Raw genomic sequence first — 24,265 nt, forward strand, 5'->3', positions numbered from 1 at the left:
GGATTTATCACCTCTGTATCTATTAACTCCTTCAAAGAACTCTAATTTTTGAGGTAAGACTTCACTTTATTTCTGTTTAAATACTCTTCTTGACAGGTTTTAACAGTCCACGTTCATGTCTGTATTTCTCCAGATGCTTCAGAGCTTCCTTTAGAAGCTGGTTCCTCATTTGTTCTCTTTCATTGCTGTAATATTGGGATTGATTTAAGCGATGCTTTCCACAACACAACGAGTAGATCAGCAATTTCATATTGAATTCCTTTAAAGCTCTTGGGTGAATGCCATCTGTCCCTGTTCATTTCCTACTGTTCATTTTATCATTTCTTTAAAAGCCTGTTCCTTAAACTCTCGTGGCTGGTCAGACTCACCCTCTGTAAAGAAAGACTTCCCTAAGCTCTCCATAACAAGCACCAAAGCAAAGAAATAACCTTTCCTCTCTTCTGGGATCCTTAACTTCCTGGAGATGTAGTTTTAAACCTCCATCATCTAGCAATTTTCTCATAGGCCTCCTTATAATGCATTTGAAAATAAAGCTTTCATTTCAAACTTTATTTCTTCTGCAGGTAGTTTCTCAGTAGCTAGTTTGACTTCCAGTGTTATGGTTTCATATTTAAGTCACAAGAGTTATCTTCTATCTTCATCTTTTTTTAAAAATGACTTATGCTTTTTAAACAATTTCTGTATGACTCAAACAGCTTCCTTTACCCTGTTGTTTAACTGGCCTTCCCTACTAAAGGGCTGTTTATATCTTTTTCAGTGGGTGCCATGCCCTTCCTATGTACTTCTGATACTGTATCTCTAAATAGGCTTATGGCACCCAAAGGTATTTTACCTTTTCTGCTGTTTCTTTGACTTTATTTTAGAAAGATTTCTCATTTTTATATTACCTCTTCTCCATGTCCTTTTAAAGTAAGTCTTTATTAAAGGGGATATTCACCTGTGGCTTTCTCCCTTCTACAAAGCTGTACAAATACAAGTATATAATTATCATCATTACAAAGTCACTTTTTGATAAGTAAGCATCTGGAACAATATCTTTTCAATACTGAGGATTAAATAAAGAATTTATTCTTTTCTGATGGGATCTCTGAGCATTTGCTTCAAGAAATTCCTGTTTAGACTGTCTAAAAATTAGTTTATATGCCTTATCTCATTGTAACATCTACTATCTCCACATGAACATAAAAAAAGTCTCCCATTAAGTTCTGCTTTTTTCATCGTGAATTGCCTTTACTCTCCCTACTTTTAAATGAACTTCAATCTATGCAAGGATTTAAGCACTTGCATTCAGTTGTATAAGGTTATGACTAGCCTATCTGGCAATTCATTGCAATGTGCAGAATTTGTGTCCTCTCTGCTACTTAATACTCCATGGAGTTTCTGTGTCTTATGCAAGCTTCACCTGTAGTGATTCAGTGTTTCCTTCTTGGACATCAACAAAGACATTACACATTTTCAGATCAAAATTCACTACCAGTGGAATTGTTCTTGAAAACTGTAACAAAACCATAAGTAACAATACTAAATAAAAAGGAATTATAAAAATAAAATATGAGGTGATCAAGACCCGAAATTATCTCCCAGACCCAGTGTTTGTATTTTTTCTCACTTCTCTTTCCGAGCTATGAAACCAGAGATTGTTTCCTCAAAAAGTTCCATCAGCAAAATCTATCACATTCTTCCTGATGGGACCTGACCTCTGCAGTGAAGGCATGCCTAGTGAATACGCTATATGTTAATTTAGCAGCATTGCATGGTCTACCACTGAGATTACTTTTAGACTCTAGTTAAAACCCTGACCACACAGAGTTTCATGTTCAAGCCCCTTTGTACTCCAACAAGGCTACACTTTCTCCCCCAGCTCTCTCTTGTTCTGTGTGGGCAAGTCTGGCTCTGGTCCTGCATAGGCAGTGTTCCTACAGGGGGATAGGCAGATTCCATGTTTGGAGCTTGTCAGGCTTGTTGAATTATTATTTTTCCATCTTTCCTGAGATTTCTTATCTCTCCTGCCTGTGGATTGTGTGTCTTGCCACCCACTCCATTTCTATAATCAGGGCAGAAGCAGTAGTCAGTGGAAAAAAAAAATACATCAAATTGGGTAAATCTTCTTTTCTGAGAGCTTAAGAAAATAGCTGTATCTGTCCTAATTACTGTTTTTTACATAATTAGCTCTGGTCTGGGTGTTTCAGGCAAGATTTCACAAGGGTATGAAAAATTTCTCCTTTCAGACTTGCTGGTGGAGGCAGAGGGTGCAGACAGCAGGTTCCAGAAACCAACAGGTAGAGTCAACTGGGAGTATGTTATATGAACTGAACAGCAAGATCAAAAAGTGGTCCAAGCTGGCACTTTTGAACTTATATATCTTGGCTATAATAGGAGAGAGCGACTTAAAAAAAAAAAGACAAAGTATTAGAAAACTACGGCAAATTTGGATTTCATACATTGAGGGTTATCAGCCGTCCACACCAGCACAAGAACCCTCCTGCAAGGTCACTTGTCTTTATGGAGGACACAGCCCTTGCCAGGAGGGTTCAAGGCCCAGCAGCAGCAACCAGCTCTACCTCGAATGGAAATCTTTGTTGTCTCTGACCTGGCAGAAGCTCCTGCAGATCCACTCCTGGGAAACACACTCAGCAGCTGAGACAGAATTTTCCTTCAAGACAGATATTCAGCTAAGATTTTCACAGAAAGATAAATTTCTTCACCCAGATCTCCAAATTCAGTGACTTTATTATCATTATTACTTGCAGTATTTCTTCAAATGCCAGGATGTTAAGTTTGGAGGTTCTAGGAATTTCATCTTTTTGAAGAAAGACTCAGAAGCTTTAGAAAATTAGCTGGTAAATTAAAAATCTTCTATTATTTTAATCAGAGGTTTTCATGGAAAGAAACAGCGGTTCCCAAGCATTTCTTTCTAGATACCATAACAATGCTGTACAGGTGCATGTTAAAAAAAGAACACATTGTCCTTTGCAGCTGATCCTAATTGCCTCCAAAGGTCTATGAGTCCCTCTGTAACTCAGTAATGGATTTAGGTTCAGAACATTATTTATGATAATGCCAACAGTGAAAGCAGACATAACTTTATTCTGCTTCCATGGATATCAGGCAGTGTGTTTTTCAAAATCTCCAAAACAGCCTGCTTATTCCTTTCTTCTGGGTGTAAGGTGTAGCAGGCACAATTACGGGTTGACTGAACATGTGTCACGTAGAATTTTCTACCACCCAGAATTATAATTAATATATTTTTGGAACCAGTGCATCAGCAGTTCTGCAGAAGGTCCTCGTCTTTCATCACCATCCAGGGCCACACAGGGTAACTTCAAAAGTGAAGTGTGAGATGGCCTTGCTCCCTGCTACATTGGAGCAGACCTTTTTTTGTAAGGTAGGAAAAAACAAACAACACCACATTTGCCCTCCACTCATGTAAATCAATACCAATAAATAAATAAATAAGAAGAACAGTTTGGCTGAGAGGAAATATGGTAGTTCTCAGCTGATGTTTCACTCTCCTAAAGATATTTTTCCCGGGTATGAGTAAACAATTCCTATATCCCCTTTAAGTTCTGCTTATCTTAAACAAATATTATAAGAAATGGGAATTAGGACAGATGGATCAATTCTTGCTGTCCTTGAAGAAATGCAGAGATTTCGCATGTCTTGAAAGAAGCAGACCTCAAATCCATCCCTCCCTGCATGGACACGATTGTGCAGATGGGGGCACTCTGGCTAAATTCATTCCAGTACTCTTGTTAGATGTAAGGTAGACAATATTTCTCCAATATGCGTATTTTAACTGACTGCGATGCCTGCCTACAACAGAAAGAGAGATGCACAGCCCAGTCAGATTGTTATATTAGTGGAACAGTGGAAAACTAACAACCCAGCCAGCCCAATGAATATTGATTTGTTTCTAATCAAGCCTAGGATGTGTCACATGATAATTTCTGCTCAATTCATGTGATCCTATACACAGCAGCTGGCAATAGCCCACTAGATTGCGTGATCTGTGTCCTGAGAGCATCAGGGCAGTTTGGAAGTGAGGCTGCTGACAGGAAAGGGATTTGCATCAAATGACTGACCCTCAGCAAAGGCTTGGCCATTACCAAGCTGAGGCAAAGTTTTGTATAAAAATGCTGGGGCACAGGACTTTATCCAGGCTAATTTGTACCTATCTGTTACCCTGACCTTGTGTATCCTCATCCTCACCTTCAGGAGTGCTGTCCAAGGGGTATCTGACATGGACATCTGCAAAATCTCATGTGGACTACTGAGTTCAAGAGGAAGAGCTGCCCCATGTTTGACATTGCATGGCTCATCCTGGTGCTTCCATTCATTTCTGACACAGTGAAACACAGGCTCAGGCTCCAAGCAACACGAGCTGTCTGTTGCACAAGAAGAACAGCTTTGTCTTATCCACAGTAGTATGTTTTCAATCAAATTTTGATCTGAAGGAACACATTTTATCCTTCTCCTCCTCCACTGGGTCATTCATCTACATCTTCACTCTTTTCCAGTTGATGTCCAAAGGCTGGTGGTGCGCCATTCCCCTCTGAAATGCCACTGGGATGTTTCCTATCTCTGCTTGCAGGAGGCTGGAAGGGCAAATCAGGGTTCCTCTGTGCACACCACTGCTGTCCACACTGGGACTGTGGCAAGCTGGAACTTGACCCCTTCATCAGGAAATGGTTAATTCAGCTTTTCACATCTGTATCTGAGAGGAATTAATCCCAGTGACAAATGCGGGGCAAAACCTCTCAGTTCATGAACTAGACCTTGAAAAAATCAGGTTCATGACAGGTGCTAATTTTCTGTTATTAATTTCAATACTAAATTTATCATAACTATGGGTTCTAGTGTTATTACAGCTATAATCCTCCTAACAAGATGAGCTGCCCAGCTGGTACTTAATGTGTCTGAAACTGTGAATTATATTGCTGGAAAAACAAGCCATGTGGAACAGGAGCAGGGGCTGGCTACCAAAGTTTAAAGCTCACACACGGATCTCTGAGGAGAAACTTGGACACTGCTGGGCCAGCAGAGAGATGAGGGATTTAGATTCATATGGCGCAAGTGTAATGGAAGGAAGCATGTATCCATGATGTAAAGACAAAAGGGATTTTAAAGTTACCTAACTTCTTCTAGATTAATGGGGAGAAAAAGTCATTAAGAAGCTCTCAAAAAGAAGATCAGCCCTGGGTAAATGGGAAAAAGCATCACCCCTCTAATGTCATGTCTGCTTGGTCTACCACCCCATGTTTAGCCATGGAGCCATATCCAGGTATTGTGTGTGCTTGCATGTTCCATGGGACTTGCATGTGCATGGGACTAATCCACTTCCTTCTTCTTTAGAATGTCAAGCTCCAGCTTGAATGCTCTGCTCTATTTTGTGTGTCCTCCTGACCTCAGATCTCCTTTTCTTCCTCCAGCATACAATACTGTTGATTTCTCAGACTCCATAAGATTGAGATCTGAGCCCAAGATGGTATTCAGGTCGCAACCCTGGAATTAATATTCTCAGAACCAGTGGGAAGTTGAGCATCTCCCTCCTTCTTTGTACCATGTTGCACATGATTATTTTTCCAACCAAAAGCCAAACACCAAAAATGTAGATGATTTCTCCAAGGTCAAAGAGAAAAACAACACCAGAATGAAGGGAAAATGTCATGGTTCTGATCTCTTCATCAACATTTGTAGCCTTTGGTGTGTAATTTTTTTCCCATGATTTGTGCCCATCTTTGGGGACTCTTCTGGGAACCCCGTTGTTGCCTACAAGATGTTGAGTCAGTCACAGGCTGGCTGATTGAAATTTTGCATTTGCCAAGAGAAAATAGACTGATGCAGTGGGATGGATGAGTTCTGCGTGATGTTAAATGATTCAGCCGAGAGGGAGAAAGACAAAGATGAGATAGGGCAGCTGGCTTAGTTGAGGGCTGCAGACAATGAGGGTCACATTTGTTTGGTCTGTTCTGATAGGTATTATTTCTGAATAATAGCAATGTATCTTTCCAGAACTTGAAGGCTCAGCCTTCACCTGAACCTTTAAAATGGCCTTTTAAAGTACAGGGAAGAAATAAAGATGACTGGAATGAAAATTTCAGTTCAGTTGTAAAGCAATTGCAGAAGATTTGTTTCATACTGGCCCCACTTTGCACAGTCTGCACAGCTGCTCTTACCTCATTAGAGCAGAGGAAGAAACTACCCCATCACCTTGTTTCCCACCAGTTTTGCCATGGCTAAACCCCGTGGTGATGGACTGGGAAGGATCCACTCCTGTGTGCTGCTCTGAGCTCTCCAGCACACCGAGACACATGACTGCATGCAAACAGGTTTGCAAAAGCAGCCTGCACTGCCTGGATGGGCAAGTCTCCATGTCCCCAGGGCAGAAACCAGCTCAGACACCTAGCAGAGCTCTACAGAGGATGCAGAACTTGCAATTGGCATTTCCAAATGTGCTGGTGCTTAGCACATGGTGACAGACTGGAGGCAGAGCTGCTTCTTTCCGTCACTGATAGGGCATCAGCTGGCCTGTCTGCAGTACGAGTGTTCCTCCTCCTTTATTGTCCAGCTGTTTGGGAGAGATCTATCAGACTGGGATTACTTATCTTCGTCGAACAACCACCACCACATTCTGGTATTTATTGAACAGTTCACAGGTGGCGATAATTCAAGTTCAGGCTAGCTTTAAGAGCTCTTTGAGACAGACAGCTATCCCACCAGTCTGCAGCACACCAGTACTGGTTGTGTGACAGTGGGAGACATTATTGGAGCTCTGCAAACACTGTCAGTCACCAGACTGCCAAGGAAGAAAATGCAGGCAAAAGAGGTGATAGATATTTAATCCAGGCTAGGCTGTTCCCTGGTGACAAACTAGACCAGTCCAGTATAGACACACGCGGATTACCCCAACTGTATGATTCATCTTCCAAGCACTGCCTTGGGGTTGTTCAGGTTAAAACAGTTTATGAGTTGCAAGGGCCTAGGCTTAGACCGACACATTTGAGGAATGAACAAGAAGGAATTTGTGACAGAGATGTTTTAAGGCAGAGATGAATTCCCCCTGTCCAGGGAGTCCCAGGCTAGATAAGGACAAATCCATGAATAGCCTGCAGAAGATGTCCTGGATGCATAAGCCTCAAGGAATCATGGTGATCATGGAGGGTGAGTTTGGCTCAGTCACCAAATCCACTTCACAGTTCCAGAATTTCATTCAATGTGTGACAAGGTAGAGTGCACAAATTTCACAAAGAATTGGAATCTTGCTTCAAAGGCTCCAGGCAATCAAGAAACTACTTCTCACTTCAACCCCTGATCTCCCTTACAGTTCCTTGCTAGCACCTTATTTCTGGTTTGATTCTGTCTGCTTCCAGCATTTACTAACTGAAACTTAAGACTGTATTTGTTAGGTAGACCAAAAGCCCCCAGCTACCAGAAATCTTAGTCATCTGTAGGGACTTAGAGTCTATGATCGGTTTTCCTTTCAGGCTTTCTAAACAGATTCAAGTCTTTCTGCATGCTTTCCTGAGTGCACCTTTCTAAATAGTTCTTTCCTGCACTGGGGATGTTAGCAGGGGGATGCTCTATTTATCCTGTAGGTGATCAGCAAGAAGATTTCATTGTTTTCAGAAAGAGCTCATCTGTTGAGGACTGTATAACTCCAGTAGCAAACACAATATTACACAGTCTATGTGCATCTGTGCAATCTAGGCAAGGCTATTTAAAATAAATCAGTAAATAAGCCAAAAAACAACAACAACAACAACAACAAAAACTATTTTCCTTCTGTAATACTCCATAATGTGATTTGAGGAACTGGTTCTAAATATTCATGGAGAAGTACAGATTAACTACTCCTTCTCAAGTTAGCCTCTTTCTTTTTCCTTGCTTTTACCAAACCTTCACTTGCTGTGCTTTGTCTTGGACTGATATTCTCATAACACAAGTATGCAGGCAGCTAACTAACATGCTTTCATGCGGAAAGCTTGGTTCAAGCACCTGTGGGGTGAAAGAAGGGCCAAAGGTGGAGCTGTTTCCTGAAGGTAAACTACGGAGTTGGTTCACTGCAATGTGCCAGATTATGGTTTTGTTCACTCCAAAGCACACATGATGTGCAGAAGTGATGCAGACTTAGAGTAGAGGCACCGTGTTCAGTACAGGGGTTTCACGTGGGTATTTAGCCTTTCTACTGCCGTTTCTTGGACCTGGCTCTCTGAATCCAGGTAGGATGTAAACTCAAGCCCTTCCAGGACAGAGAAGGATGCTACTGCCCAGTAGGATGCTGTCAGTTACATCAGCTATGACAATCTTCCAGCTCATCCTCGAAGCCTGGAGAACAACTCCATTGATAATTCTGCCTTTTTTCTTCCCTTGCAACAATGAGGAACTTCCCATTGCCTTTCCTGCCCTTCAGGTGCCTTCATTACCTCAGGACAGTACTGTGTCATGGTACATGACTGCATCAGCCACTGCACAGATCAAACAGAACAATCCTTGTCTAAACTCTGTCCAACCCTACCCAATTTACAACTGCCTTCTGACCACCATCAGTCTTCCAGAAATCTTGCTGTGAGCCTGACAAGTGCACTGACCCATGAGATGACATTGAGAAGGTTCCTACCACTTCCTCCTGCTGCGCAATGATTAATTTTGCCTTCACTGTCCTGAGTTTATTCCTGATCTGCACCTCTCAGGCCCTGCTCTTTGAGTTTTCCCTGTCAGTTGGGCTCCCTGAAACTGTAGAATTTAGTGGCTCTCAGACTTCAAAAAAAAACGTATTTTTTTGCAAGTTCTGAGCCTTTTGTCTGCAGTGGGATGTTAAGACCTCTAGTTTCTCTTCTTGCATATGTAAAGGTAGCAGTTAGACATACTCCCTCCAGCTATTAACATATTTATACAATGAATGCTTTTGGAGGCACCTGTTAAAGAAAGATGAAATATTTATAAGCTGAGAGGTGCTTAAAATATCACTTGAAAGCCTGTTCTTCATGAGAATTGTCACTTGCACTGTAGTGAAGGGCTTCTTTGCTGATGAAGAAGGTGCTAAACCATCTGGGACTGTCCAGCAAGCAAATGTGTTTCTAAAGCATCTTTGCAGAGAATGCTGCACTTCATTACCAGGGCTGCTAGATCATCTTGATTAACTACTGAGGTTCAAATTTATGAGAAAATACAAGGGATATATACATATATATAAATATATTTGTACATATATATATATGCACATACTCTGGGATACCTGAGACTACAGCTATAACATGCTGTTCTTTGCCCTAGGTAAAGTCATCTAATGGGGGAGACAATTCTCAGGGAAGATGGTTTGTCTCACATATAAGGCCCCAGACTCTCTCAAGCTGTGAAAATTAACCATGCTCTCAGATGAAACAGAAAACACGCGAATTAGAATAGAATAGCCTCGTCAAGTAGTAACTGAGGTGTATCATTGTGCTTATTTTTTAACACCTCCCTCCAAATCTAGAAGTTTGTTTTCTGGCTGTGCATTGTATTGAAATCTTCTGGAGTTAAGGCATAAAAAGAAAGTGTACGGAAAGCAAGGTCAGGCAACGTGGAAGGACTACAGGGACACTGTTCACCTCTGTAGGGAGAAAAATTGTGTGGCCAAAGTCCAATTAGAGATGAAGCTGGCCACGTCTGTGGGAGACAATAAAAAGGGCTTTTTTAAAATATGTGAATAGAAAAAGGAAGACCAGAGAAAACATAGGTCCGCTACTTGATGGGGAAGGTCACCTCGCAGACAAGGACATAGACAAAGCAGAGACGTTTAATGCCTTCATTGCCCCTATCTTCATCGCTGATGATGGGCTTCAGGACCCCGGGCGCCCTGAGCTGAAGTACCATGACGGTGGGAATGACAAACTCCCAACCAACCCTGAACGTGTGCGGGATTTGCTGCTCCACCTGGATCCATACAAGTCCATGGGTCCGGATGGGATTCATCCCAGGGTGCTCAGAGAGCTGGCTGAGGTCATCATGGGACCTCTCTCAATTATTTTTCAATGGTCTTGGGAATCTGGAGAGGTCCCAGTTGACTGGAAGCTGGCAAATGTTGTACCAGTTTTCAAGAAGGGCAAGAAAGAAGATGCTGGCAACTACAGGCCTGTCAGTCTCATGTCAGTGCCTGGTAAAATTATGGAGAAGATTATCCTTGAGGTTATTGAAGCACACCTGGGGGACAATGAAGTCATTGGTCCCAGCCAACATGGGTTCACAAGGTGTAGGTCCTGTTTAAGAAATTTGATTTCCTTTTATGATAACATCACCCATCTAGTCGATCAAGGGAATACAGCTGATGTAATCTTTTAGGATTTCAGTAAAGCTTTTGATACAGTTTCTTATAGAATCCTACTGGACAAAATGTCCAGCATACAGCTAGAGAAAAACATCTAATGATGGGTGAATAACTGGCTGATGGGTAGGGCTCAAAACATTGTGGTAAATGGGGCCGCATCAGACTGGCGGCCAGTCACAAGTGGGGTCCCCCAAGGCTCCATTTTAGGGCCAGTTCTATTCAATGTTTTTATAAACGATTTGGATGTAGGACTAGAAAGTGTTTTGAGCAAATTTGATTACGATACTGTGGTCGGTTTTACCTTGCTAGGCAGCTGAACTCCACCACAACCGCTCTCTCAATCCCCCTCCTCAGAAGAGGAGGGGAAGAAGAAAAGGAAAGAAACAACTCCTGGGTTGAGATAAGGATAATTTAATTAAAGGAAAAATATTTATTAAGGGAAATTATTATTATATAAATTATTATTATTATATAAATAATTTAACTAAAGGGAAAAGGGAAAGGGGGAAGGGGGAAAAACAGAGAAACAAAAAAAAACACCACAAGCAAAGGCCACGTGGAAGTGCAGAGGAAAGAAATTACTCTCTACTTCCCACAAATGGGAGATGCTTGACCATGTCCTTGAAGTAGGGCCTCAACCTTCTTGTAGCCATTGTTCGGGCTACAAGAGCCCGCCCCTCCCCTCTTCTTCCTTTTTCCACCTTTTATTGCTGAGTGTGACACCATATGGTGTGGAATATCCCTTTGATTGGTTTAGGTCAGCTGCCCTGGTGATGTTCCTTCCTTACCTTTTGCCCACTCTGAGCTTGCTGGCCCTTGGGGGGCTGGAGGGAGTCCTTATGCTGTGCCGGTGTTGTTCAGCAGTAGACACAACACTGGTGTGATACCAGTGCTGTTCTAGCCACAAGTGCAGAGCGCGGCACTGTATGGGCTACTGCAGGGAACATTAAAGCCATCCCAGCCAGACCCAGTACAGATACTAAACTGGGAGGAGTTATTGACTCTGTTGAGGGTGGAAAGGCCTTGCAGAGAGATCTGGACAGATTGGAGATCTGGGCGACCACCAACCTCATGAAGTTTAACAAGAGCAAGTGCCGGGTCCTGCACTTGGGACGGGGCAACCCTGGCTATACATACAGACTGGGCGACGAGATGCTGGAGAGCAGCCCTGCAGAGAGGGATCTGGGAGTTGTAGTTGATAGCAAGCTGAATATGAGCCAGCAGTGTGCCCTGGCAGCCAGGTATGGCCCACCATACCCTGGGGTGCATCAAGCATGGCATTGCTAGTCGGTCGAGGGAAGTGATTGTCCCGCTCTTGTCTGTGCTGTACAGCTTCACCTTGAGTACTGTGTGCAGTTCTGGGCACCACAGTACAAAAAGGACATGAAACTATTGGAGAGTGTCCAGAGAAGGGCTACAAAGATGGTGAAGGGCCTAGAGGGGAAGACGTGAGGAGCGGCTGAGGTCACTTGGCCTGTTCAGCCTGGAAAAGAGGAGGCTGAGGGGAGACCTCATCAAGGCCTACGGCTTCCTCACGAAGGGGGAGCAGAGGGGTAGGCGCCGATCTATTCTCTTGAGTCACCAGTGATAGGACCCGAGGGAATGGAGTCAAGCTGCGACAGGGGAGGTTCAGGCTGGATATCAGGAAGAGGTTCTTCACCGAGAGGGTTGTCGCGCACTGGAACAGGCTCCCCAGGGACGTCTTCACGGCACCAAGCCTGTCGGAGTTTAAGAAGCATTTGGACTGTGCTCTTAGTCATATGGTCTGAATTTTTGGGTAGACCTGTGTGGTACCAGGAGTTGGACTCGATCCTTATGGGTCCCTTCCAACTCAGGATATTCCATGATTCTATGAGTCTGTGAGCTAGTGCCTGAAAGATACTTGCTTGTTCCCTGAGTATCCTTCAGGACCTTCTCTGCAGGGCTAATTGCTCAAGCCCACAATTTTGCTGAGGTGACCCTAGTCCATCAAACTCTGGAAATGCCAAAGGGCTCCCTGTGTTGTCAAGTAGCTGAGTCAATGTTCCAAGAGGGCACTGGAGCCTTGGGTTATTTACAGAGTAGGAGACCTTGCTCTATGATAAAACAATCCCAAAGTTCTGGGGTTTAGCCCAAGGACCCGATGATCATGTCCCATCCAGCGTCCCAGCAGATGGGGAGACATTATGTCTAGTAGCTGAAGGTCAGCTTTGATTGCATTCAGTTGGAGGACACAAAACCTCCCACCAAACACAGCACCCACAATACTTGTGGGATTACCACAAAAGGAAGTTTAATCCCTCTCTCCACATGCTGTGCTCCAGATCCTATACTTTTAGAGCCATGTCTGGGAGATTCATGAGGCCAAGAGGAAATCAGGCAAGAAGAGATGGGTTCTGTAGCTTGCTGAGTGGAAGTCCAACCAGGCTGTACAGACCTGTGGTTTAGCCTCTTTTCTTGGATTTATTTCTGTTTGTTTTTTGTTTGTGTGTGTGTGTGTTCATACGGAGGACCACTGAATGCAAAATATCTGCAGTAAGTGCATTATAAACCTGCAAGCCACAGTAAGTTCACATTGACACCCACAATAGTCAGTGGAAGGATTCACACTGTGTAAGACCTTATCCAAGTACTGTTTTTAATATGATGTAATCAATTAAAGTATGTGCTAAACTATGAGCCTCTACCATCCCCTATGCTGAATGAAAATTCTTGCTGAATGTAAGATCCATGCCTCTCAGGATCAGATCTCTAGGAACGCTGACTCCTTCCTGACATTAAGAGATGGCTGGGGCTTTTTCAGAAAAATATCTACCACTAACAAAAATGGTATCTTAGTGCCCCAGTTTCTCAGTACAAATGATAGTAACTACCCAGTTGACTGTCAGTGTCTCTGCAAGGGGAACAATAATTTGTCCCCATTAGTGTGCAATCAGAACCTGTGAAAGAAGTCAATGCAATGAAATGAAGTCTGGGCTGCCAAAGAGCATGGGATCTGATGGGTCACATCAAGGGAAAAGATAACATGCAAAGGGTTGGGGAAGTGGTTGGCTACAGGGGTTGCCCTTCTAGACTGGGGAAGAAGAACATGACAAAAGATCACTTCTTTCTTGGGACTCCAGACTGTACTGATCATGTTTGTGGAAAAGATAGAAAGTAATGGTTTGCCATGTCCTTCCGGAGGTCCTTTGCCCAAATCAAGTGGGATTGGGAAGAAGCTATTAATTTTCAATTTAAGTCCCAATGAGCAATTCATTAGACAATGCTCAAAACTGCAGCTCACCACTCCATAAAATCTCTCTCTAAATCATAATGCCAAAAAAAAGATGGTTTATAGAAGCAGGAGATACGGGTGGGTTCTCAGTGCCTGGAGGATCTCTGCCAGCACTAGGGAATGCACTGAAATAAGAGTCTAAAAATTAACATTCAAAGTAATTTTAAGCTGTCATTTTCTCAGATTGAAACATTTGCTCTAGATCAGTAATTTCTTCCACTTTTTTTTTTTTTTTATCTCAATAAAACCACATTTCTCATAATAATAAAATTAAGCTTTTTTTGTTCAAAGATTTTCAGCCAGCTCCACCTACTGCTGCTAACAGTTCTGATCCTATCTTCTGTAAAGCTTCATGAATCCCTGCTGTTTCCCTTCTTCTCAGTGGAGGATATGAGGGTACTTTACAACAGTAGGCCAGCACTGCATGCATCCTCACCCAAGCCAGGTCTGTGATAGTGTTCTGTAAAAGATGAAGGACCAGATTTGTCTTCTTCTTTTGCTTTGTGGACAGGAACAGAGGACTGGACAGACTGCTGGAGCTGTTCCTGCATGGAGGAGGAGATCAACAGCAATAGTGAGGTTGTTGCTGTCACCACGTCCCAAATCACTTCCCAAATCACTTTGTAATTGTCAACATCCTCACCAGAGCAGCAGCAGACAACAATGATCCCTGTGCTTTCCACTCATCAGATCACAAAGGAGCAAAGGACAGCGTGGGCCACAGCTGCCCTTCTCACCACTTCGGTGCAGCACAGGCCTACCCCTCCCTGCCTTAGGACATGTTCTAGCTCGGCTCCATGTTCCAGCCACAGATGGCCTGCCACCCACTGTTTAAATCAGAAGCTGTCCTGTTTGAGCAGTTGCAAATGTTGGCAGGACTGCTTCACATTCAGGGAAGAGTCCTCAGGACCATCCTCTTTGGGAATGATCTCTTGCCACATGGTTATTCTCCAGGGACTTTGGCCATATTTCAGAGGGAACATTTCTGTCTGAGGTTGCATTGGATCTCTGCATGTGTCCCGTGCTTCCTCCTGCATCAAGAGAGTCAGGGTTTTATCTTTCTTTACAGACATCTTGCCATTTCTTTTTCCATCCACCAACTATGAAGTACTGGTAATCCAATACAGGGCACACTGGCACATGCCTTTCTCAATTTTCGCCTCTGTCTTCATATAAACCTCTATAACTGATATTATTACACCCCGTAGAGCAGTCTCTTCCAAGCTGTCTCTTACCCAACAGAGCACTTCAGAAAATGGAGTCTTTTTTTTTTTCCTTTTTCCTTTTCTTTTTATTTTTTATTTTTTTCCCCAAGGACCAGATTAATGCAGCAGTTTGGGGAAGAGTGTCCTTCCGAGGCTCACTCTGCACAGACCCAATGTCCACTGGCAGACACCCTCAGCTCTCCAGAAATTGTTCCTGGCAGACATCACCAGTATTTGACACCTCTTGGACTGCCCTTAGTGAAACTGGGTGTGTTCCATGATGCTCATATACCACAGAGGATGGCTCACATCTTGTACCCCTCTTGCCATTTGCTCCAGAAGACGAGGACTACCTTACCTTTCTATCCTAGCTCACACAGATGCGTGGAAAGGCAGTCCTTGCTCCACTGAATATGAATTCATTCTCCACCAACACCTCCATTGTCTCAGTCTTTCTGTCCAGCCTAAGTCCTGCCACCAACACAGAGTGAAGAACTCCTTTGAGACAGTCTCTACTCCAATGCCATGAGTAGGGCATACACCACTGTTGTTCTGCTGTCCTTCTCTGTACTTCTGTTGTTTGTGTCTTCCTGTTTAAGAATTAGCAGCCCAAGTGTAAGGCTCTGATGGCTTTATCTATGAAAAATTGGCCATTTTCAGGCCTGAAATGAGTGCATGGGCAGCCAGATGCGCAGATGGTTCTTTTCCTTCCACTTTATTAAAGCGGGAGACTCAAAAGGCCAAAGTGCTGGATCCAGGTCTTGGAGGCCATAGTGTTTGATCTGCTCCTTAAGATCATGGAAAAGGGATTTGCTCATGGGGTAGCCTGCTCCTGTGCAAAATCATCCTAGTAGCTGGATAATTTTCTAATTTCCAGATTAAATCTCCTCTGCTGTAAAGCAAGACAATTACCACAAGAGGAGATGGAGAGCAGTTACTCACTCCATGCTTCAGAACAACACAGTGCATATTTTACACATCCTTATTCGAGCAGCTTTATTCTTCTACAGGGAAAACAGACCAATAGAATTTCTTCAGTCTTCTTTCGTATAACCTATTTTTTTCTTTCTCCATTTTCCATTTAAGCTCTTTTTTGTCTCCATCTCTCTTAAAGTGCAGTGCTCCATGTGGGCATCATCTCCCCAATGAAGCCTGAGGATCCACTTGGCTCCTACAGCTAAGACAGGTCAGTGACAAAGCCTACCCATCCCCTTTGTGGGACACCTACTAATGCTGAGATCAGTCTCTGTAATGCTATTGGCACTCATTTAACCACACTTCAGTTTTCACTTTTGTTTTATCCTTCTGCGAAGTGTTGATTTCTCACTTGCCTTTATGGCATTTCATCTGGCTGGTTTTGCAAGCCCTTTCCAATTGAATCACTCCTCGCCCCCAGGTTTATCCACAAAGCTGATAGTAGATTTATTCAGTTGCCTCAAAGTGGTTGTGTGGTGCCACTTCAGATGTGCTGGATATTTAAGAGAACCTGGAGCATCTGATAAACACAATGTGGGGCTCACAGGAGAGCAGCACCCTGCCACACTGGCAGCTGGAGGCCAGATGGGATACTCTGGGTTGTCTAAAATTGAACAGATGTCCAGATTTAGGCATTTAGCTGTGTCTGATCCATTTCATCATCTAAGCAGTTAATAAAAGGATTGAAAAAATTTGCTGTGTTTCTAATACCTGTAAAAATGTAGCACTACAAAATGTTGTAAATTGTACAGTTGGTATAATCCTTTGTGAGGTCAGAGATCTGGAAAAGAAGTAGAAGTTTGAATAGCGTCAGGAAATACTGCATTTGTACTTCAGTTATGAGAACAGACATTTACCAGACAATAAACTTGTGTCCTCATTTTTACAATAGCAACGAGTAATTTTATTATTCATTAAAATTAAAATGGTATCTTATATATGCAAATATAGGTATATATTTGAATGAGACAGAGAACGTGATTCTTTCTTGGTACGGATTTTTGTATATTTGCTATCTGTAAAGCGGTCTTGGCATCAATTCCACAAAATTCTCTGTGTGGGTTTTGGTCTGACTTTCTGTTTTAACTTGCCTGAATTGTCAGAATTTTTTGGAATGTACTGAGACCAGGACAGATGCCTGAGAGACTTAAATCACTTATTCTGTCTCAGAACAGATTCCTGATATTAAATTCAAAGTATATATTTTTTAAAAATGTTCCCATCTGCGATTTGCTTTCAGTCCTATTTCCCTGCTTGTAGGAGACTCATGACAGACTGTGTCAAAAGCCTTATGAAAGTCAAGGTATATCATATCTATCACTTTTTTTTCTGTCCATAGGCCAATGACCCCATTAAAGAAAGAGATTAGATTAGTTTGACATGATTTGTTCTTGACAAGTCCATGTTGACTGTTTCTTACTGTCTTTTATCCTCTAAGTGTTTATAAATTGATTGTTTAATAATATCTTCCAGGATTTTTTTAGGAGATCAAAGTCAAGCTGACTGGTCTGTAGTTTTCCAACTCTTCCTCTTGCCAAATCTGACAGAAGAGACTTGTAGGTTATGGGAAACTCCCCTGTGTGTTGGGAAAAATAGTGTCCATTTCTGTTTCATGATGTATGAATGGTAGAAGTGTTGTAACCCATTTTTGTAGCAGAAGAAAAGGTGGTTTTGGCTTAGAGCAGACATAGGGCACTGCTAGTAACAAGGGCAAGTAAACAGGGGACTTATGTGCTGCTCAGTGACAAAATCAGTAACATTACGTTACATTACATTACATAAATAAAAATTCCTGGCTCATTTAGATACTCAGTTGTCATAGTGTCACTATGATGCACAACTGGCATATAGATGTGTGGGAAGAGTTGCATCTGGGATTCACAGCTGCTATGGGATAACCATGGCAGAAGGGAGCACTAAGTGAGGGCTCAGTTTTGAAAAATTTTTTTCTCACCTGGGTCTTGAGTAATGATGAGCTGGGCTGTCTGCAGCATTTGTCTCCAACCTGGAAACTAGCTTCTGTTCTCCCATGTCTACAGGACACTTAAGTAGCTGGGTGACCTTGCTCTCTGCTAAATCCCCAAAGAAGAAAGATGTAGAGTCCATTTTGTACATGCTAGCTAGCTGCAGGAATCCTCATTTAGGAACAGGAACAATTGGGATCCAAGGTTCTCCTCCTCTACCAGAGGCATGGTCCAGGAGCATTGTGCTAGACTGTATGCCCCTGGGAAGCTGAGGAACTGCCTGTAAAAAGTAACTGTAAAGCCTCCCAGCCTACTGGCATTTTCTGTTCATGTTGCAGGTTGAAGCTGTGCATCGGCAATGCTGAAATCTCCAGCATTTTGCAAACAGGAGAGCGATGAGAAGCAAACAGCATCTGCTATCAGCATTGATAGTTCAACTAACTTCATGCCAAAAGAACTGTTGCTTCCTGGCTTTAATTCAGTGTCATTGCCCCCAGGTCATTTTGGAACAGAAATGCCAATCCTGCAGAACATCCCTGCATGTTGATTTCAAGCTACAGGAAGAAATGGGTGACACACTGCAACAGCGTCCTTCACTTGGGGGAGCAGTGAGCAGCAGGCATTTCAGGATGGTGTTGTGTGTGGCTGTTTTCCTCCTCCACACACAGAATAAAGGATGCTTTATGGCCAGATTTTCTCTCAGCTCTTCTTAATAGAGAAAAATAGCAGGTAGAGAGCATCTGCAGTTGCTGGCAGCGGTGGCAACTGATGAACAGATAATGAAGGCTTTATTCTCCATTTATTTAGCTTTTTAGGAAGGAAAAAATGAGCCAAAGCTCATAGAGAATCAGTGACGTGCTTTTGGATGTATGATAAAATAGATGTTATCCAATTCCTTCTCAGAAGTTAATTTGCTGCAGCAGCCAATTGAAACAACAAAGCTTGGAGCACCCTTTTTTGAGTTATTTAGTCTCCAGGAAACACCTTGTGAGCCATATACAAATCTCACCCTTTTAATTGGAGTGCACAATAAGCCTATGAGCTACAAAGACATTTGACTGGTTCATGCTGTTATCAAGTTTAGTCATCATTATGCAAAACTAATTAGCAAGTCAGAATCCATTTTTTGTCATCACTAAGCCATTGCTGCTTTTAGAAATAAGATCCCAAGACCTTCCATTTCCCTGCCCTTTCCAACTGCTATTCTGGAATTAAACCTTCTCTTTCTATCACGACAAAGGATGTGGGGAATATAAAAAAGTCTTCAGCTCCTTCCTAAAATGTCAAAAACTGAAGAATACTTGGGTTTCTTTCTCAATTATTATGTTCTTGGAATTCATTATTGCAGAAGAAGAAAAAAAATGTTTTGAGTAGTTTACATGACTTCTGAAAAAAAAAAAACATATTTACCCCTGCAATCTTTGGCAAGCAGGGTTTCCAGTTTGCCAGAATTGTTTGCTTAATATTTCTGTTTCAAAAGTGGACTTTGTGAAACAAAGCAATGAAACAAGCAATGTTGTTTGTTTGTTTGTTTTTCAATTCCTACGAGTCAGAAGTATCGTGAAAACATTTTACAAAGAAAAAAAAAATCCCTTTCAAAACAAGATATACCCTCAGTGCCGGCTCAGCAAGTGTGTCTTTCTAGTATGCCAGAGACAGCTGATAGCCTAAGGTTTCCAGGTCACCTGCTCCATGGCAGTGCTGTGCTCCAGTATCTTGAGTTGTGTATTGTGAAACTCCATGAAAGTCTGTTTGAATGACTAAGCGCAAAGTGTTTCATGGGTCCCTAACTCTGGTATAACATGCCTTGCACGTGCACTGAAAACCTGGAAGTCTGGAAACCTCAGCTTCTTTATATCTAAGTTGTGAATCTTCCCAGTCTCTTCAGACCCTGTAGTAAGATATCTTCACAGGACAATCCTACTGCTTTTCTGCATGGAGATGGGAACTTGCTATGTCTGGCTCTGGAGACTCTTTTGGCTGGTTTGTCTTTCCACAGTGGGGTCTGTTGGTTCTACCCAATTTCCTCACCTCTTATTTTCTGGACTGCTTCAGGATTTGCAAGGATTTCTCCACTTTTCTTCCTCTTAGAGGGTATGGTAGTAGAGACCTTGCTGCTGTCACTGTGGATTCACATACTAGAAACCATCACAGCAAACAAAGCAGAATGATCCAGCATCATCTGGAATTTCTCTAACAGCCAGCCTTTATCTGATGGCCTCAGTCTAGGTAACGGTGTGTGAAGCATAAACATCCTTCTAATCAACATTTTTTTTGGAGGGAGGCAGGAATATAGTGCAGATAAAGATCATAGGAAGTCCAAAATCAGGTTGAACAGGGCTGTGAGCAACCTGATTGTGATAGTTCAACACTGATGGGCAGCTCAGCACCACCATGCCACTCTCTCACTCTCCCTTCTCAACAAAACTGGGGGAGAAAGTAAGATGGAAAAAAGCTTCACAGGTTGAGAAAAGAATGGGGAGATCACTCAACAATTACCATCATAGGCAAAATGGACATAGACTAAGGGAGATTAGTGTAATTCATTGCATATTGATAACAGACTAGAGCAGTGAGAAATAAAAGCAAACTAAAAACTCCTTCCTGACCATCCATCTTCTTCTACCTCTTCCCCAGAAGCAGCACAGGGACATTGGGAATGGGGATAGGGTCAGTTCATGGCAATTCATCTCTGCTGCTTTTTCACCCTCACTCTTTTCCCCTGCTCCACGTGGGGTCCCTCCCACAGGACGCCGTCCTTCCTGAACTGATCCTTCATGGGCTGCCCACAGGCAGCAGCTCTTCTAGAACTGCTCCCACAGGGGTCCGTACCACGGGGTCCATCCCCCAGGAGCAAACTGCTCCAGCACGGGTCCCCCACAGGCGACAGCTCCCCACAGACACCTGCTCCTGCGTGGGCTCCTCTCCACAGGCTGCAGCTCCGGCCCAGGGCCTGCTCCTGCGGGGGCTGTCCATGGGCCGCAGCCTCCTCCAGGCCACATCCACCTGCTCCCCCGGGGGCTCCTCCACAGGCTGCAGCGTGGAGATCTGCTCCGTGTGGGACCCATGGGTGCAGGGGGACAGCCTACTCCACCAGGGGCCTCTCCACAGGCCGCAGGGGAACTTCTGGTGCGTGCCTGGAGCACCTCCTGCCCTCCTGCTGCATTGACCTTGGTGTCTGGCTGTCTGCAGGATTCTTTCTCTCTCAGTTCTCACTTCTCTCCCAGCTGCTGCTGTGCTGCATATTTTCCCCTTCTCCAATGTGCCCTCCAAAGGAACAACCAATGTCACTCACTGGCGCAACCTTGGCCAGTGATGGGTCCCTTTGGAGCCAGCTGGAGCTGGCTCTGATCTGATATGGGGCAGCTGCTGGGCTCTGCTCACAGAGGCCACCCCTGCAGTCCCCACACTGCCAAAACCTTGCGATATGAGCCCAATACACTGATCTTCTGAATGATATCCCAGCACATTGCAGAGGGTTTGGGTCTTCAAGGATCCATTCCAACCCAAACTATTCTATGCTTCCGTGCTTCTATGATAACAGGATAATTGAAGTTCAAAGTGTTCACCGGAAATCAACAAGTCTACTTGCCCACTCAAAGTGAGATCAGTTCTGAGGTCAAACTGGGTTACTCAGGACTTTATTCATCCTGGTCTTCAAAACCTCTAAGACCACACAGCTTCTCTGGGCAATCTGCTCCTATGCTTGACTGTCCTCATTATAAGGTTTCTCCTTGGCTGTCTTGAAATGAACTGGCTTGATACCAGAGACTTCCCACATACCTTAGGGTGTACAAGCTTAGATCTCACCTCATGTGGGAAAGGACCAACAGCTCTTTGAAGGACAGAGCTGAAATTCTGGAGGATCCTGAAAAATCAGAGGCATTATCTGGAAAACACTACACACAATTCAATAAAGACAAATAAGGAGCTTGCATTTAGATGCACAACTGCACCAAGCCAGAATAGGGAATGTCTGGCTACACAGTACTGCGGAAAAGGACTTGAGTGTCATGAGCTGAACATGCTAATGTAAAAAGATGTGAATACTGTTCTGGCTGTGTTGACAGCAGAGCCTCCAGAGGCATATGGCATCTGGTCTGGAGTGTTGCAGTTCAAGAAGGATGAATGAGGAAGCTGAGCAGTGAGAATGAGAATTATTAGAGGTAACCTGCAAAGAAAGGCTGAAATAATTGAAGTTATTTAGTCTAGAGAAGGCTTAGGGGAAACATAATAGTCTGCAGTTACAGAAAAGTTTTCTGCAAAGAGGAAGAGAATAATTTGTTCTACATGTTCATTCTGGTTAGGAGATCAGGTAATTAAATCACAGTTAGGGAAATTCAGGTTAGTTATTAAGAAAAATATTTTAACATAAGGAGAGTTAAGCATTGCTATATATTTTTCCTGGGTTTGTTGTGAAGATTCCATTGCTGGAGGCTTCTAGGGTAGGTTCATCTCTACAGACAGCTTTCCTGAATGCTGTTCTTTTCTTGGCTTTTCTTGGACCAGGTAGCTGGAAGAGGTGATTTCTTCAGATCTGCTCTAGCCCTATTTTCTCTGGTTCTCTGATGCAGGTGAGTGAGTCCTTTACAAAAAGTGTTTACACACTCACTGAAACTCCGAAGATCTTAGTACCTTTTATAAATTGGATATTAAGTCCCTTCTGAAAAAAAAGACGTGTGGTCCTAAACTACACAGGTGCTACGGAGAGTGCTCTGCCTTGTTTTCACCAGCTTCCTCTCTGATCAGCTAGACCTCTGATACCATTTTAGTAATTAAACTTTAAGGAAATGGGGTGCTCACAGATTAAGAAGTCCTGCACTGTCCACTGTCCTGCACCACAGGCTGCACTGTTCCTTCACACTCACTGTTCTAGACACTTCAGTCTCATTCTGCCATACCCTTGGGTGCAGCCTCCTGCACAATCACAATTTGGATGACTCCAGCCTTGCCTGGCGCGTGTTCCTGACTGCATCCCTAATGTGGGGGGTGAAATGTGTCAACTTTCATCAGAGTCACAACCAGCACAGCCCAACTGTCAAACAAGTCTGCATATTCTGCAGAAGAGAAAAAGGATAGGAAATGTTTGTTCCCCTGTAAAATATATTTAATCTTCTTTTTCTGATGAATCTCTTCATACTCATTGCCTAATTTATCTTGGCACTGTTTGGGCAACTGACCACCATTTTCCTATCATGAAACAATTATTACAGCATCACCGTGAGAGCCAAAGACAGAGATGAATACATCTATAACTGTGGAAGAGAAGTAACCAAGGCAACTCATACAGCTCTGCAAAGTAATGAGGACTTCCAGTTCTCATTGCCTTTGCGTGCCAGTGGTAATAACCACGCTTTCTGGACTTGCTTTGGTGTCACACAAGATTTGATTCAACTAATTCCTTTTTCTCAGTGAGTGCCTCTCAAAAAACAGATGTAGGCCTGCACCAAACCCTCCATGCTCAGGCTGGATCCAGACCCAGGCCTCTTACATCTTTAATCAGCTGAAAATAGACCTGACAAATGGAGCAGCAAATGTGTTTCGTGTATCTTCCTTTGACTGTAAAATAAATGACCTGAGCCAGGGCTCATCACTCTTCTCTACAATTCTGCCCGAGCAACAGAACTTTATTGTTGCTCTGGCTCATGACACAGCACGTGTGGCACGTGTGGCCTGGACAGGTTTTCACTAGAAATGGTGGGGTTTGGGTGTGTTTGGAGGGAGATTGATGTGTTTTTTTCTGTCTAGAGTCCCACATATGAAAAAAAGCCAAGGGCTGGCCTGGGGTCTCATCAAAGGTCCACTTCAGTAAAGCTTGGCTGTGCTGCACTGGTGCTTGAAGACAAGGTTCCACCCACAGCTCCATGACCAAGCCTGAGGGAGGTGTGCAGTAATGTGTCTGCTTTCTGGGTTATAAAAAGGAATCTTATGATTCAGTGTGAAAAGGCTCTGAATACAGATTTATCTCTAAATCTGCCCTTATTGCTGCAGTATCCACCAACCCACAAATTCCATAAGAACTGTAACTTGGCCACTTATTTTAAACACTGAGTTTCACAGGTTGCCTATTTCCCAGCATGCATTGATGTCAAACTTTTGATGCGAGATATCTAACGTGGAGAAGAATGGCATGTGTGAGATTTGCTTATGGTGCATTTTTCAGACTGCCATTAAACTGATCTATTGCTGGAACAAACAATAAAAAACTGATTAAAACTCAGCCCTTCATAAATTAAACATTGTTGTCTCTAGCTGGCAAGCCTGCCACTTGGCAGAAAGCTGGAACAATTGAACTTGGTGCAATGTGTATCTACAGAGTGACAGGCTGGGGCGATTTATTCCCCTTCTATACCACATTACCAAATAAAAGGTACATTGGCTAAATCAGAAAACTCCTGAACCCTGCTTGGCTAATGGCATTTGCAAAATACTTGTCCCAGGTGAGCTACTTTTCAAGCAGATAAGCTATCAAACTGCCCTTTTTTTTTTTTTTTTTTTTTTTTATGAATATGGATATTTTAGTTAGGGTGATTTTTATTAACTGCAAATGGTCTGTTAGGTG

Source organism: Cygnus olor, chromosome 17, assembly GCF_009769625.2.
Source record: "Cygnus olor isolate bCygOlo1 chromosome 17, bCygOlo1.pri.v2, whole genome shotgun sequence".
NCBI lineage: Eukaryota > Metazoa > Chordata > Aves > Anseriformes > Anatidae > Cygnus > Cygnus olor.